Source organism: Haematobia irritans, chromosome 4 (genome assembly GCF_050003625.1).
Source record: "Haematobia irritans isolate KBUSLIRL chromosome 4, ASM5000362v1, whole genome shotgun sequence".
In the NCBI taxonomy this organism is placed as follows: Eukaryota; Metazoa; Arthropoda; class Insecta; order Diptera; family Muscidae; genus Haematobia; species Haematobia irritans.
In genome coordinates this window covers 169,416,378-169,433,709 of record NC_134400.1, presented here as the reverse complement: position 1 = coordinate 169,433,709, position 17,332 = coordinate 169,416,378, and the positions used below count along the sequence as shown (strand labels likewise).

Here is a 17,332-nt window from a genome sequence, read left to right as displayed (position 1 = left end):
ATTTGAAAGTGAAAAGTAAATTTTATTGCATTATATCCTATCGACCCATATCTCTTTTTACATTCCTCCGATTTCCTTCCTAATTGGAGGATGAGATGAATATAAAATAATTTGAGTTGCCGACCATCGGCCAGGGTTTAAGACTTTCTCCTATGGACAGAGTCCAAAGTGGGCTAACGCAGGCCCAAGGGGGGAAAAGTAGACGGCCTTCGGCCGGGGTCCTGTTTTATTTTGCAACGTTCCAAGAACACACAAACAAGGCCTATGAGGAGTTCTTTTAAAATGTGTCTTCAAACTCATGTCTCAGATAAGCCATTTCAAAAGGCCTCGACAAGTATGCTATGAGAAAAGGGAAAGCGATCTTAACAAACAAAGACCTTTTTTAAGGCCTTGTTTAAGTACTCGTTGACGAATGAGTATCAACTTTTTTGTAAAGAAATAAGAGGACTTACAAAAGGGATTATGTTATAAGACCTAAAAGTATGAGTATTGCCCTAAAATAAGGGCTCCGTGAATGCTTTAAATAGTAAGTGCTTTCGATTTACGCCGCTGGGTTAGTGTATGAATGAGATATTAAATTAGAACTTACAGTGGGAGCGAAAGAAATTTTTTAAATATTTAGCATATACACATTATCACACATTTACTCGCATACGCTCTCATATATTGCAAGTAAAAACAAGTAAGGAAAGTCGGACGGGGCCGACTATATTATACCCTGCATCTAAATTTTCGATACCATATCACATCCGTCAAATGTGTTGGGTGCTATATATAAGAGTTTGCCCCAAATATATACATTTAAATATCACTCGATTTGGACAGAATTTGATAGACTTTTACAAAATCTATAGACTCAAAATTTAAGTTGGCTATTGCACTAGGGTGGAACACAATTTTAGTAAAAACAAGTAAGGAAAGTCTAAAGTCGGGCGGGGCCGACTATATTATACCCTGCACCATTTTGTAGATCTAAATTTTCAATATCACATCCGTCATATGTGTTGGGTGCTATATATAAAGGTTTGTCCCAAATACTTACATTTAAATATCACTCGATCTGGACATAATTTGATAGACTTCTACAAAATCTATAGACTCAAAATTTCAGTCGGCTAATGCACTAGGGTGGAACACAATGTTAGTAAAAAATATGGGAAACATTTAAATCTGAAGCAATTTTAAGGAAACTTCGCAAAAGTTTTTTTATGATTTATCGCTCGATATATATATGTATTAGAAGTTTAGGAAAATTAGAGTCATTTTTACAACTTTTCGACTAAGCAGTGGCGATTTTACAAGAAAAATGTTGGTATTTTGACCATTTTTGTCGAAATCAGAAAAACATATATATGGGAGCTATATCTAAATCTGAACCGATTTCAACCAAATTGGGCACGCATAGCTACAATGCTAATTCTACTCCCTGTGCAAAATTTCAACTAAATCGGAGTAAAAAATTGGCCTCTGTGGTCATATGAGTGTAAATCGGGCGAAAGCTATATATGTGAGCTATATCTAAATCTAAACCGCTTTCAATCAAATTTGGCACACATAGCTACAATGCTAAATCTACTCCCTGTGCGAAATTTCAACCAAATTGGGCCAAAACTCTGGCTATTAGAACCATATTAATCCATATCGGGCGAAAGATATATATGGGAGCTATATCTAAATCTGACCCGATTTCAATCAAATTTTGCACACTTAACTGCACTACTAATTGTACTCCTAGTGCAAAATTTCAAACAAATTGGGCCAAAACTCTGACTTCTAGGACCATATTAGTCCATATCGGGCGAAAGCTATATATGTGAGCTATATATAAATCTGAACCGATTTCAATCAAATTTGGCACACATAGCTACAATGCTAAATCTACTCCCTGTGCAAAATTTCAACCAAATTGGGCCAAAACTCTGGCTATTAGAACCATATTAGTCCATGTCGGGCGAAAGATATATATGGGAGCTATATCTAAATCTGAACCGATTTCAACCAAATTTGGCACGCATAGCTGCAATGCTAATTCTACTCCCTGTGCAAAATTTCAAACAAATTCGGCCAAAAATCTGGCTTCTGGGGCCATATAAGTCCATATCGGGCGAAAGATATATATGGGAGCTATATCTAAATCTGAACCGATTTCAATCAAACTTTGCACACTTGACTATACGACTAAGTGTTATGTTTGTACAAAATTTCAAGCAACGCAGTATAAAACTCTGGCTGCTGGGTCCATATTAGTGCATATCGGGCGAAAGATATATATGGGAGCTATATCTAAATCTGAACCGATTTCTTCCCAAATCAATAGGGTTCTATTCTGACCCAAATTAGGAACATGTGCCAAATTTGAAGGCGATTGGACTTAAATTGCGACCTAGACTTTGATCACAAAAATGTGTTCACAGACAGACGGACGGACGGACATGGCTATATCGACTCAGGGACCCACCCTGAGCATTATTGCCAAAGACACCATGTGTCTATCTCGTCTCCTTCTGGGTGTTACAAACATATGCACTAACTTATAATACCCTGTTCCACAATGTGGCGCAGGGTATAAAAATATGGGAAACATCTAAATCTGAAGCAATTTTAACTTCGCAAAAGTTTATTTATGATTTATCGCTCGATATATATGTATTAGAAGTTTAGGAAAATTAGAGTCAGTTTTACAACTTTTCGACTAAGCAGTGGCGATTTAACAAGGAAAATGTTGGTATTTTGACCATTTTTGTCGAAATCAGAAAAACACACATATATATATATATATATATATATATATATATATATATATATATATATATATATATATATATATATATATATATATATATATATATATATATATATATATATATATATATATATATATATATATATATATATATATATATATATATATATATATATATATATATATATATATATATATATATATATATATATGGGAGCTATATCTAAATCTGAACCGATTTCAATCAAATTTGGCACACATGACTATTACTAATTGTACTCCTAGTGCAAAATTTCAACCAAATTGGGCCAAAACTCTCGCTTCTGGGGCCATATTAGTCCATATCGGGCGAAAGATGTATATGAGAGCTATATCTCAATCTGAACCGATTTCAATCAAATTTGGCACACCTGACTATAGTACTTATTGTTCTCCTGGTGCAAAATTTCAAGCTAATTGGGCCAAAACTCTGGCTTTTAGGACCATATTAGTCCATATCGGGCGAAAGATATATATGGGAGCTATATCTAAATCTGAATCGATTTCAATCAAATTTTGCACACTTGACTATACTACCAATTGTACTCCTAGTGCAAAATTTCAACCAAATTCGGTCAAAAATCTGGCTTCTGGGGCCATATTAGTGCATATCGGGCGAATGATATATATGGGAGCTATATCTAAATCTGAAACGATTTCTTCCAAAATCAATAGGGTTCTATTCTGACTCAAATTAGGAACATGTGCCAAATTTGAAGGCGATTGGACTTAAATTGCGACCTAGACTTTGATCACAAAAATGTGTTCACAGACAGACGGACAGACGGACATACAGACGGACATGGTTATATCGACTCAGGGACCCACCCTGAGCATTATTGCCAAAGACACCATGTGTCTATCTCGTCTCCTTCTGGGTGTTACAAACATATGCACTAACTTATAATACCCTGTTCCACAGTGTGGCGCAGGGTATAATTATGAGGTTTGACTTTGCATGATTTTTCATATATTTGTAGTTGTAGTCATTCGTATATGTATGGGTGCATAGCAAAGAGTATAAATAAACAAGAGGGTCGAAACGTCTCATTTTTGTAATATCGTATAAATCAAAGACCATAGAAAAAGAAGACATGAATTGGGCTTTGATAGTGTTAGTGCTAAGAACCAGAGATTAGCCCCATACTTGTAGGAAAAGCGCTTCGAACTTACTGGTTTGATACAGACAATTTTTATTTTGCTATTTTCTCAAAAGTTCCTGCCAATTTCTGTGTCGTTTGCACTAAATTATTAATTAAATGTTTCATGAAGTGTTTTTGTTCTTTTAAAAGTTAAAAAAATTGCTAAAATAAGAGAATTAGGTTTTGTTACGAATGCAAAATGAAAAGAGAAACCGAAAAAAAGTTGCAACTTCTCATCGAACATGTATGGGGCTAATCTCTGGTTCTTGAGAAAAAAGAATAACAACATGCCCAATTCATGTCTTCTTTTTCTATGGTCTTTGGTTATGATGAGCAAAGACCATAGAAAAAGAAGACATGAATTGGGCATGTTGTTATTCTTTTTTCTCAAGAACCAGAGATTAGCCCCATACATGTTCGATGAGAAGTTGCAACTTTTTTTCGGTTTCTCTTTTCATTTTGCATTCGAAACAAAACCTAATTCTCTTATTTTAGCAATTTTTTTAACTTTTAAAAGAACAAAAACACTTCATGAAACATTTAATTAATAATTTAGTGCAAACGACACAGAAATTGGCAGGAACTTTTGAGAAAATAGCAAAATAAAAATTGTCTGTATCAAACCAGTAAGTTCGAAGCGCTTTTCCTACAAGTATGGGGCTAATCTCTGGTTCTTAGCACTAACACTATCAAAGCCCAATTCATGTCTTCTTTTTCTATGGTCTTTGGTATAAATAACTAAAGAGGGTCGAAATCGCTCACTTACGATATGCCCAAATGCCATAGATTAGGGTCAAACATGCAACATGTTTTATTTACGTTTGATAACATGGAAAAATTATAAGGCGTGTTCTGCAATGTGTGCTAGATTTTCATTATGTTCACATTATTTTTTCATTAAAAAACAAAACGAAAAACGCAAAAAAGGACCAAAAGAATACTTCTGTTTGCTAAATCTATGAATTCTATGTCCCAAAACATTCATTCGATAAGTTGTCGTGTTTTAGACAATTTATTAATGATCGATAAACAATAAATTTACTGTTTTTTTATGACAATATGACTTTAACATACTTAAGCAAACATTTCAAGGAACATCTGAATTGGTACCTACATGAAATTTCGGCTAAAGCTGAATACTAGGCTTAACGTAAAATACTCTAGAAAACTTTCACTTTTTCACTAGATTTTCGCGTGAAGTTGTTTTTTAACATTTATAAAAATAATAAGAATTCACTTCTTATTATAAATTAAAAAAAATTTTTGATTACAAAAAGAATAATTTGATTTTTCAAAATCGAATCGCAAGTTACCGAATCAAAACCATGTGAAAAGCCGTAGATAACAAAAGGGAATACGAAGAAAATGTTGGTACCGTTTTGCAACATGTTCGACCCTAATCTATGGCATTTATACGATATTACAAAAATGAGACGTTTCGACCCTCTTGTTTATTTATACTCTTTGCTTCGGTCGTAACATTTCATCGTAACTAACATTTCTTTAGTATAGCTAACATACTGTTAATTGTTTGCCATCGTATATGGAAAGGGTTTTCTATGCTATGTTGATGAAATGTATGTGGTAATGTAGTGCCAATCTGATTTCGTAAAAAATAAACGACATTAATAGTCTCTAATTCCAAAATACAACACTGTACCCAAAAAGTTTCGGGATCCAATGTTGGACGGAGCTCGCGAACTTCGAATTTTCGATTCGAACTTGATGCAATCTCTTTCTAAATATATACTCTTTGCTTATATAGGGATAAAATCGAAATAATATACTGGGCTATGATTTCGGAAAGGGAAATTATATTAATTTAAAATTCACAATAGGTCTAAAAATATTTTACTAATTCACAGTAAAGGGTCAGAATTATAGCAAATAGAGTCACTAGCACAAAAAATACAAAAACAAATTAAATTTGAGAGTTGGTTGAGAAAATCTCGTTTTCAAAAAAAAAAAAAACGACAGACATTACCCACAACAGTAGAATTCAATACATTGGCAAACAACTTCTTCATGTGTTAGCAACAACATCTCAAATTGAAACTAATTTTAATGATTTTTTAGAAAAAAAACACAGTTCTAGAGAGGTCGCTGTCGTCTATGGGATGGAGGACGGACGGAGGATTAAGTGTTGTGGGTAAATAACGCCAACTCATATGGCGTAACGGCGGAATTGTGGAAGTATAGTTTAGTCACGACTTGGGAGATCGTTCTCATCTAGCTTAATCATTGTTCAACGTGAGATCTAATTTCCTTTGAACTTCACTGTTCAAGATTCAATATGTTTATAATAATTGAATCAGTTTCTGTACCCCTTTTCTTCTGTATCCTGCAATTATGGGGACTAAATACGTGACAACCGTACTGCAAGGCTTCGGTAGCCCGGTTTGCCGCAAAGCGGGGCTAGTTGTAGGTAGTGATGACATGCGTAGGGAATTACAACTGTAGGGAAAGGACATATTTTTCATTTTTTCTACAAATGTAAGGAATTTTTCCAATTTTCAGAGTTTGCTACATTTTGTAACAAGAAGAGTACTTTTGCTTAATGAATCAGATATTTGAAGTCAAAGGTTAAACTAATTGAATACGTAAATCATCGTCAACGATGTTATTGTAATGTTTTATTTAGAAAAGCTCAGCGATATCGTTAAAAGATGGTTTTGCATTGTTATTTAATTACATGAATGCGAAAATAGATTTCATTTGCAGTACGCTTCCATTAAGTACATAAACAGGTGATGGCTTCCTCAACTTGGTGCTTCCCAATATTGCAGTACATTCGCGAATTCGTTTATATAAATGTACACCCAGAAAAAAGTACCTTCGAAACTAAAGAAAAAATGTTTATCAATTTAATTTAGCCATTTTATTTCCATTAAGTTAAATTTTTGTGTGAAATAAAAAAAAATGTTTCAGTAAAAAAAATCCTAAACTGAAAGCAGTTAGGAATATTTCATTAACTAGAATAAGGCATGAAATTTTACTAATACTGTTTTCTTCGCTGGGTATAAGAATTTACTACTGAACAAGAAAATGTTATTCACTGATAACAAAGCATTCGTAAAAATAAACAAAAACCGAACTAAAACTAAACAAGTAAGTAAAGTCTAAAGTCGGGCGGGGCCGACTATATTATACCCTTCACCCCTATGTAGGCCAAAATTTGTGTTACCATCTCAACTAGTTCACATTTGCTGGAAACTATATAAAAGAGACAATTTTTTTACTTCTACAAAATCTGTAGAATTAAAATTTAAATCGGCTAACGCTATCCAGTTAATTGGAGGAAACTTCCATTGAAAATGGGTCTAAAATGTGTAACAGTCTACCATATTTCCCCAACTCTGGTGTACGTATATATGGGAGCTATATATAATCTGAACCGATTTCGACTAAATTTGACATGTATTGTTAGAATAATAATTCTTCTATGCGAAATTTCACGTAAATGGGAGTATAACATTGGCCCCCTGGTCATATGAGTGCAAATCGGACGGAAGATATATATGGGGGCCATATCTAAATCTGAACCGATTTCAACCAAATTTGGCAGGCGAGCATTCTACCACTGAACGGGGAGCCACCGTGGTGCAATGGTTAGCATGCCCGCCTTGCATACACAAGGTCGTGGGTTCGACTCCTGCTTCGACCGAACACCAAAAAGTTTTTCAGTGGTCATATGAGTGCAAATCGGGCGAAAGATATATATGTGAGCTATATCTAAATCTGAACCGATTTTTGACACACTTAACGATACTATTAAACGTACCCCTTGTACAAAGTTTGAAGCAAATCACGGCAAAACTCTGGCTTTTGTGGCCATATAAGTTCAAATCGGACGAAAGATATATATGGGAGCTATATCTAAACTTCAACCGATTTCAATCAAATTTACCAAGCATTGGTAGAATGTCAATTCTACCCTCTGTGCGAAGATGGATAGTAAACTTTGGCCTCTGTGGTCATATGAGTCTAAATCGGACGAAAGATATATATGGGAGCTATATCTAAATCTGAACCGAGTTGGCTGATATTTTGCAAGATTTTCGAGATTAAAAAAATATTTGGATGTACGGTATTTCAAGAAAATCGGGGATAAATATATATGGCAGCTTTATCTAAATCTGAACCGATTTTTTCCAAAACCAATAGCGATTGTCTCTGTCCCAAGAAACGGCCCTATGCCAAATTTGAGGACGATCGGACTTAAATTGCGAGCTGTACTTTGTGCACAAAATTACATATACAGACAGACGGACGGACAGACAGACAGACAGACAGACAGACGGGCATCGCTAAATCGACTCAGAATTTAATTCTAAGCCGATCGGCATACTAAAAGATGGGTCTATGACCACTATTTCTTGGCGTTACATACAAATGCACAAACTTATTATACCCTGTACCACAGTAGTGGTGAAGGGTATAAAAAAAGTTTTATCTAAACACACTTGTTAGAATATAGGAAATTTTCCTATATTTCTTTTATCTACCTGTAATCGATACCTGTCATCGATGTAATCGATATGTTTGCGCGTGGGTTGTTTTGGTATACGGAGGGATTGTTAAAAAATAATATAGTAAAATAATATAATAAATACCAAATAAAATATTAGTTATTTTAAATTAGAGAGAACATTTTTCGTTTTTTCAAAATTATTGAACATAAATAACAAACAGTAAGTCTATCAATGTTCGTGACGGTGTATAAAGAAAGAAAACAGCAAAAGAATAACAACCCCTTTATTCGTCTTCATTTTGCAATCTTCAATTATCAGGTAACATTCATACAGTGACGCTAACCTTTTGTGAAAAAATTGGTTTATGATTTTTTATATTGGTAGGTATTGAAATTGTAAAAGGAGGACAAAATAGTTACGCAGCATCTTATTAAAAGTGAAAGGAGAAGAAAATCATTACGTTTTACAGAAACTAATATTTCAAGGCCAGTCGATGCTGTTGATTCTTAATAAATATATTTAATATATTAATAAAACATGTCTTTTATTGAGGAAAAATTGCCTATATAAATAAATAAAACTGTATTTAAAAACTAAGGTAAGCAGTTCTAATTTTTAAGTAAAAGGTTTACCACAAATATGTAAGATTTGTCCAAATGAATGAAAAAAGTTCAATAAAATCATTCCATTCCATATGAATTCAATTCAGTTAAATTTTTTCCTTCTGTAGTATAGTGGTACATAAATATAGGAAGATGTTAACTAATATATGGAATGCATTCTATCTAATTTCTACGAAAATCACATCGTTCAAACAAATAAAAATGTCTTTGGCGCTATACGAAGTTCAACTTTCTTCACAATGAGTTCATTGTAACTTAAAGAAGCGGTCACTTTTTTCTGGGTGAATATAAAATATTTATTATTTTCTAGCCATATTTGTTTGAATTTAGTCATTTTGAAAAAAACTGGCATCACTGGTTGCAGACTTTCATTGATCCTCATTCCCCATTCGCTTTTTAGTTGTATTCTTTTGTTACGCCACGAAGTTCGATACTGTTTGAGCCTTCGCCTGGGAATTCCCTGCCTGACCATTATTCAACAATTATGTCGTAGTAGATTTTTGAGTTTAAAATCGATAAAAATTCACAATTTTATAAAAATATCGTATTTATCAATATTAAATTGATAAAAATCCTATTTGGTAAAAATATCGTATGGTATCCTGCATAATTTCATCGATATATTTTGAACCACTTAACTTATTACAGATCCAATTGTACACTTTTGTTCGTCATCTCAATACCTTACATTCAAGACCAATATCTTGCATTCGACAACGATATAATCGGACATTTCAAGCTCGAGATATGGATTTTTTGTGAAAAATGCCCGAGAAACTAAAAATAACGGGATATCTCAAAAACTGTTCTATAAAATTTTTCTAACTTTTTTTTCGAATTCAGCAGATCAAAATACATAACAAAAGTCACCTCTCATCAAATGTAAATTTTTAGTGTAATTAGTGGTAGGTCCCATTGGACCTCACCACATAGAAACGCTCTAAACTGCTTAAAACCCGTATAAACGCCGATCTAAACGTAACAAGTAAGGAAAGCCTAAAGTCGGGCGGGAACGACTTTATTATACCCTGCACCACTTTGTAGATCTAAATTTTCGATACCATATCACATCCGTCAAATGTGTTGGGGGCTATATATAAAGGTTTGTCCCAAATACATACATTTAAATATCACTCGATCTGGACAGAATTTGATAGACATCTACAAAATCTAGAGACTGAAAATTTAAGTCGGCTAATGCACTAGGGTGGAACACAATGTTAGTAAAAAACAAGTAAGGAAAGTCTAAAGTCGGGTGGGGCCGACTATATTATACCCTGCACCACTTTGTAGATCTAAATTTTCGATACCATATCACATCCGTCAAATGTGTTGGGGGCTATATATAAAGGTTTGTCACAAATACATACATTTAAATATCACTCGATGGACAGAATTTGATAGACTTCTACAAAATCTATAGACTCAAAATTTAAGTCGGCTAATGCACTAAGGCGGAACACAATGTTAGTAAAGAACAAGTTAGGAAAGTCTAAAGTGGGCGGGGCCGACTATATTCTACCCTGCACCACTTTGTAGATTTAAATTTTCGATAGCATATCACATCCGTCAAATGTGTTGGGTGCTATATATAAAGGTTTGTCCCAAATACATACATTTAAATATCACTCGATGGACAGAATTTGATAGACTTCTACAAAATCTATAGACTCAAAATTTAAGTCGGCTAATGCACTAAGGCGGAACACAATGTTAGTAAAGAACAAGTTAGGAAAGTCTAAAGTCGGGCGGGGCCGACTATATTCTACCCTGCACCACTTTGTAGATTTAAATTTTCGATAGCATATCACATCCGTCAAATGTGTTGGGTGCTATATATAAAGGTTTGTCCCTAATACATACATTTAAATATCACTCGATTTGGACAGAATTTGATAGACTTTTACAAAAACCTATAGACTCAAAATTTAAGTAGGCTAATGCATTAGGGTGGAACACAATTTTAGTAAAAAATATGGAAAACATTTGAATCTGAAGCAATTTTAAGGAAACTTCGCAAAAGTTTATTTATGATTTATCACTCGATATATATGTATTAGAAGTTTAGGAAAATTATAGTCATTTTTACAACTTTTCGACTAAGCAGTGGCGATTTAACACGGAAAATGTTGGTATTTTGACCATTTGTCGAAATCAGAAAAACATATATATGGGAGATATATCTAAATCTGAACCGATTTCAAGCAAATTTGGCACGCATAGCTACAATGCTAATTCTACTCCCTGTGCAAAATTTCAACTAAATCGGAGTAAAAAATTGGCCTCTGTGGTCATATGAGTGTAAATCGGCGTAAGATATATATGGGAGATATATCTAAATCTGAACCGATTTCAACCAAATTTGGCACGCATAGCTACAATGCTAATTCTACTGCCTGTGCAAAATTTCAACTAAATCAGAGCGAAAAATTGGCCTTTGTGGTCATATGAGTGTAAATCGGGCGAAAGCTACATATGGGAGCTATATCTAAATCTGAACCGATTTTAACCAGATTTGGCACGCATAGCTACAATGCTAATTCTACTCCCTGAGCAAAATTTCAATTAAATCGGAGTAAAAGATTGGCCACTGTGGTCATATGAGTGTAAATCGGGCGAATGATATATATAGGAGCTATATCTAAATCTGAACCGATTTTAAAAAAATTTGGCACACTTGACTACACTACGCTAATTATACTCCTAGTGCAAAATTTCAACCAAATTGGGGTAAAACTCTGGCTTCTGGGAGCGTATAAGGCCATATCGGGCGAAAGATATATATGGGACCTATATCTAAATCTGAACCGATTTCAATAAAATTTGGCACACTTGACTATAGTACTAATTGTTCTTCTTGTGCAAAATGTTAAGCAAATTAGGGTAAAACTCTGGCTTCTGGGGCCATATAAGTCCATATCGGGCGAAATATATATGGGAGCTATATCTAAATCTGAACCGATTTCTTCCAAAATCAATAGGGTTCTATTCTGAGCCAAAACACACACTTGTGCCAAATTTGAGACGAGACGAGATAGACACCATGTGTCTATCTCGTCTCCTTCTGGGTGTTGCAAACATATGCACAGTGTGGCGCAGGGTATAAATATGGGAAACATTTAAATCTGCAGCAATTTTAAGAAAACTTCGCAAAAGTTTATTTATGATTTATCGCTCGATATATATGTATTAGAAGTTTAGGCAAATTAGAGTCATTTTTACAACTTTTCGACTAAGCAGTGGCGATTTAACAAGGAAAATGTTGGTATTTTGACCATTTTTGTCGAAATCAGAAAAACATATATATGGGAGCTATATCTAAATCTGAACCGATTTCAATCAAATTTGGCACACATGACTATACTACTAATTGTACTCCTTGTGCAAAATTTCAACCAAATCTGGCTTCTGGGTCCATATAAGTGCATATCGGGCGAAAGATATATATGGGAGATATATCTAAATCTGAACCGATTTCAACCAAATTTGGCACGCATAGCTAAAATGCTAAATCTACTCCCTATGCAAAATTTCAACCAAATTGGGCCAAGACTCTGGCTTTTAGGACCATATTAGTCCATATCGGGCGAAAGATATATTTGGGAGCTATATCTAAATCTGAACCGATTTCAATCAAATTTTGCACACGTGACTATACGACTAAGTGTTATGTTTGTACAAAATTTCAAGCAAATCGATATATATCTCTGGCTGCTGGGTCCATATTAGTGCATATCGGGCGAAAGATATATATGGGAGCTATATCTAAATCAGAACTGATTTCTTCCAAAATCAATAGGGTTCTATTCTGACCCAAAGTAGGAACATGTGCTAAATTTGAAGGCGATTGGACTTAAATTGCGACCTAGACTTTGATCACAAAAATGTGTTCACAGACAGACGGACGGACGGACAGACGGACATGGTTATATCGACTCAGGGACCCACCCTGAGCATTATTGCCAAAGAGACCATGTGTCTATCTCGTCTCCTTCTGGGTGGTACAAATATATGCACTAACTTATAATACCCTATTCCAAAGTGTGGCGAACGATATATATGGGAGCTATATCTCAATCTGAACCGATTTCAATAAAATTTGGAACACTTGATTACACTACTAATTGTACTCCTAGTGCAAAATTTCAACCAAATTGGGATAATACTGTGGTTTCTGGGACCGTATTAGTCCATATCGGGCGAAATATATATATGGGAGCTCTATCTAAATCTGAACCGATTTCAATCAAATTTACCAAACATTGGTAGAATGTCAATTCTACTCTTTATGCAAAATTTCACGAAAATCGGTAGTAAACTTTGGCCTCTGAGGTCATATGAGTCTAAATCGGACAGTTTTGCCTAAATAGGAAAAACATATATATGGAATCTATATCGAAATCTGAACCGATTGCAATCAAATTGCACATGCATAGTTACTATGTTGAATCTACTCCCTGTGCAAAATTTCACGTAAATCGGATAACAACTTTGACCTCTGTGGTCATATGACGGAAAATCGGGCGAAAGATATATATGGGAGCTATATCAAAATCTGAACCGATTTCAACCAAAATAAACACGCATATGCAGAACCTTAATTCTACTGCCTGTGCAAAGTTTCAAGTTCAATTCTACTTCCTCTGCAAAATTTCACGTAAATCAGAGTAGCACTTTTGTCTCTGTGGGCATATTAGTCCAAATCGGGTGAATGATATATATGGGAGCTATATCTAAATCTGAACCGACTTCAACTAAATTTTGCACAATTAACGATACTATAAAACGTACTCCTTGTGCAAAATTTCAAGCAACACAGGGCAAAACTCTGGCTTTTGAGGCCATATAAATCCAAATCGGACGAAAGTTATATATGGGAGCTATATCTAAATCGGAACCGATTTTGACCAAATTAAGCACACTCAACGATACTATTAAACGTACTTGTTGTGCAAAATTTGAAGCAAATCAGGGCAAAACTCTGGTTTTTGGGGCCATATAAGTCCAAATCGGTCGAAAGATATATATGGGAGCTATATCTAAATCTGAACCGATTTCAACTAAATTTGGCACAATTAATGATACTATTAAACGTACTCCTTGTACAAAATTTTAATCAAATCAGGGCAAAACTATGGCTTTTGAAGCCATATAAGTCAAAATCGGACGAAAGATATATAGGGGAGCTATATCTAAATCTGAACCGATTTCAACTAAATTTGGCACAATTAACAATACTATTAAAGGTACTCGTTGTGCAAAATTTGAAGCAAATCAGGGCAAAACTCTCGCTTTTGGGGCCATATAAGTCCAAATCGGACGAAAGATATATATGGGAGCTATATATAAATCTGAACCGATTTAGCTGATATTTGGCAGTTTTTACGGGACTGACAAAACATTCAGATGTACAAAATTTGAAGAACGTCATTTCGTAAATACGTGAATTATGATCAAATCGGTGATAACTATATATGGCAGCTGTGCACAAAATTACATATACAGACAGACGGACGGACAGACAGACAGACGGACACGGCTAAATCGACTCAGAATTTAATTCTAAGCCGATCGGTATACTAAAAGATGGGTCTATGACAATTATTTCTTGGCATTACATACAAATGCACAAACTTATTATACCCTGTACCACAGTAGTGGTGAAGGGTATAAAAACCATAGTATTAAGAACATTCTTTATAAGTTTATATATATATATATATATATATATATATATATATATATATATATATATATATATATATATATATATATATATATATATATATATATATATATATATATATATATATATATATATATATATATATATATATATATATATATATATATATATATATATATATATATATATATATATATATATATATATATATATATATATATATATATATATATATATATATATATATATATAAAATGAACTGTTTTATACGAAGAATGAACTACCACGCACGAAAATTTAACTAAATTTTACTCTACATTTTGAAATTTCCACAAAGCGTTGGTGAAACCAGGAAATTTTAATGCCCTGTTATACTTTTTAACTGCAATTATCGAAATTACATCATCTCATAGAAGAAAAAATTAACTTAACGTAAAGGTGGGTATTAAGTTCGAGTTTAGCCGCTAAAATCTTCATTTTTTCACGATTACTTTTCTTAATTAATCCACTTTAAGGAATACAAACTTTGTGAATATTTGCTTTGGGCTATTCCCCATCACACTGAAAAAACAGTGAACCCTTTTCCATTGCAAAATGAACTAAACTGTAGTAATATTGACCATGATTTAGCCCTTAAGATTTTTTTCAACTTGTGTAGTTTATAATTTTCTTAAATTCTAGTTCATCTATAACATTGTAGTTTAGTTCATTTTTACAACACCATAAGATTTATATACCCCTACCAAGTTAAAAAGTCAGTATTATTTTGGTTTACTTGCTTATTTTGTGGGAAACCCGATAATAAAAATTGGTTAACAGTCTCTTTAAAATGTCGACGACTAAACTATTTTTAAATCAATCATTCCACAGTACAGAGAAATTAAATAATTAAAGGAACAACAAACCGTTTTACTATTATGAAAATTTTCATATATTAAAATTAAACTTTCTTTAAGCAAAAGTACTTTATTATAAAAACTTATGATGAAAGTTTTTAATACAATGTTTTTTGTGAATAAAAATTATGACCACGTGGAACAGAGAGTAGTTCATTTTAACCCGCTGTTTGGACATTTTGACTTATCCTTCTTTTATTCATCGTAGGTAGTTTTTTCACATATCTTGCTGGAAAAAATGGAAACAAAAATGAAAATTGTTAAAATTAACACCATGTAATGAAATATAATTTTTAATTCTTCATTTTAGCTTGTAACTTACCATATTTGGGGCATTTTATCAAATGGTGTAAGGAATTCAACTTTTCTTTGGAAAACGTATCTCATAAAATTTGTACCTGAAACAATTAGAGAAATAATGACGTATTCTAAATAAACTCATAAAACTGTGTTGTTATCGATGTGAAAGATATAATAAAATAAATATTCTAGTTGAAAGAAAGCCAAAGTTTTAATATAAAACTTACCAATTCTCTATTAAATTGTACGCTGAGGGGAAATATAAAAAGTTGTCCAAATTTATTTGGGTTACTCTGAAATTAAATATTAAGTAAAATTATTAAATAAGTTTTCAAAAAATCTAATGAAAAAAATAATAATAGGCATTAAAAACCAAATATTCTTGATAACCCTAGACAGTCATCATTCGTCAAAATTACGACACGTTATTTAATTTTCGATTTAAAATGCAATTTAGTCTATTGGGAAATGGTGAATTTAAGTTATACTAATTCGACCGTTTTATGAATTTTTGTTTTATACTACTTAAAACCAAATTGAATAAGAAAATAAACACAAGTTTGGTTCACTTTTTCGCTCACGATGAAAATTTTATCGTCTTGAAATGAGCCGTAGTCAAAATGACAAAGTCTGACGTTAATGTACAAAAAATAAGGATGACTGTCCAGGGCTAAAAGAAAGTTAAAGAATCCTTACCAATTCACTATTAAATTACAGGCAAAGGAGTACTAACAATTTGTCCAAATGTTTAAGGGGTTATTCTGAAATTAAATATTTGTTTTTACATTAAAAATATTACATTGGTTTCCAAAAAATTTGATTAAAGAAATACTAAAATAAGACATTAAAAACCTGTAATTTTGATGATAAAAAGGTCACAAAAACGTAAATATTCTAGTTAAAATAAAGCCAATTTTTAAAAGAAAACTTACCAATTCTCTATTTTTTATTTGTTCGAATCCATCTGGAGTTGCTCTGAAATTAAATATTGTCTTTACAACAAAGAAAAGCATTAAACTGGTTTCCAAAAAAATTAATTAACAAATAATAATATATATAAAAAATATTTTTAAAAGAAAGTCATATTAAAAAAATACTTACCAATTTATGAATAAACTATACGCTGAGATATAACAAAAATTTTCCAAATTCATCTGGAATTGAATATTAATTTTTTACATAGAATAATAAAAATTTCAATACACTTTCAATTTCAACATATTTTCCTAAATATTCGTAATAACTTTTTTCTAAACTACCGATAAAATATTAATAACTTTCATTTAAAAGGTTTAATAAACAAACACCAATATATGTCTCAAAAATCCAAAATATTCCATGCCTTTATACTCCCTTGTTGCATACCTACTTAAAAGATGCAACAGCCCACGCCAACGCCAACTATACAACTGAAGCATGCCAAACAAAACC

General features: G+C 32.9%; 1 long non-coding RNA gene across 1 annotated transcript; it reads right to left on the bottom strand.

Moving 5' to 3' along the window:
- Nucleotides 1-15,955: 15,955 nt before the first annotated feature.
- Nucleotides 15,956-17,057, bottom strand: LOC142232982 (uncharacterized). The gene is made up of 5 exons (XR_012721269.1): nucleotides 17,003-17,057; nucleotides 16,834-16,876; nucleotides 16,598-16,662; nucleotides 16,129-16,194; nucleotides 15,956-15,999 (listed from the first exon to the last, which is right to left on the bottom strand). It is a non-coding gene; the product is annotated as an uncharacterized LOC142232982 (long non-coding RNA).
- Between the last annotated feature and the right edge of the window lie 275 nt (nucleotides 17,058-17,332).